The 695-nt window shown below is 48.1% G+C and overlaps 1 protein-coding gene across 1 annotated transcript in view; it reads right to left on the bottom strand.

Annotated features, from left to right (window-relative positions):
* Nucleotides 1-695, bottom strand: part of WWC3 (WWC family member 3) — a 108,591-nt gene that overhangs the window by 6,696 nt on the left and 101,200 nt on the right. The gene's annotated exons all lie outside the window — the stretch shown is intronic.

Raw genomic sequence — 695 nt, 5'->3', positions numbered from 1 at the left:
TGTCATCCAGACTCCGCTCTCTTTCATACACACCACATCTGCTCCAAGATCAGCCTTCCATTTGGGTCACCATCATCTTGTGTCCGATCAGCACATGGGGTTTCTCACTGGTATCCACTATTCCAGATCTCCCTCCCCTCCCCCATCTCTTCTCAACGCAGTAACCAGGGAGATCCTGGTAAGGCCGGAGTTAGACCCGGCAATTCCACTCCGAGGCACACGCTCAAGAGAACTGAAGACAGGCGTTCAAACAATCACTTGCACACGAATGTTCAAAGCCGCGTTACTCAAATAGTCAAAGGCGAACAGAGCCCAAAGGTCCGTGAATGGAGGGACGAACAAACAAGGTGTGGTGGACCAGAGGAAGGGAATGGTGCTCAGCCCCGAGACGGAGGGAAGTTCCCAGGGCGGCCAAGTTCCTGGGCAGGAAGGAGACTGCTGGTTGCCAGGGGCTGGAAGTGAGTCTCACGGGCCCGAGGTTTTACTTTGGGGCAATGGAAGCGATTTGGAACTAGGCAGAGTGGAGATGCCCACACCGTCAACATACTAAATGCTCCGGAACTGTTCGCTTTGAAATAGTTCATTTTCTGTCAATTACATGTCACAAAATTATTTTACTCCATTTATTTATTTATTTATTTATTTATTCATTCATTCATTCATTTATTTATTTATTTTTTGAGAGAGAGCGTGAG

Source organism: Crocuta crocuta, unplaced genomic scaffold (assembly GCF_008692635.1).
Source record: "Crocuta crocuta isolate KB4526 unplaced genomic scaffold, BGI_CrCroc_1.0 scaffold224, whole genome shotgun sequence".
Taxonomy (NCBI): Eukaryota; Metazoa; Chordata; class Mammalia; order Carnivora; family Hyaenidae; genus Crocuta; species Crocuta crocuta.
The sequence above is the reverse complement of the archived record's forward strand: the minus strand, read 5'-3'. Positions and strand labels throughout refer to the sequence as shown.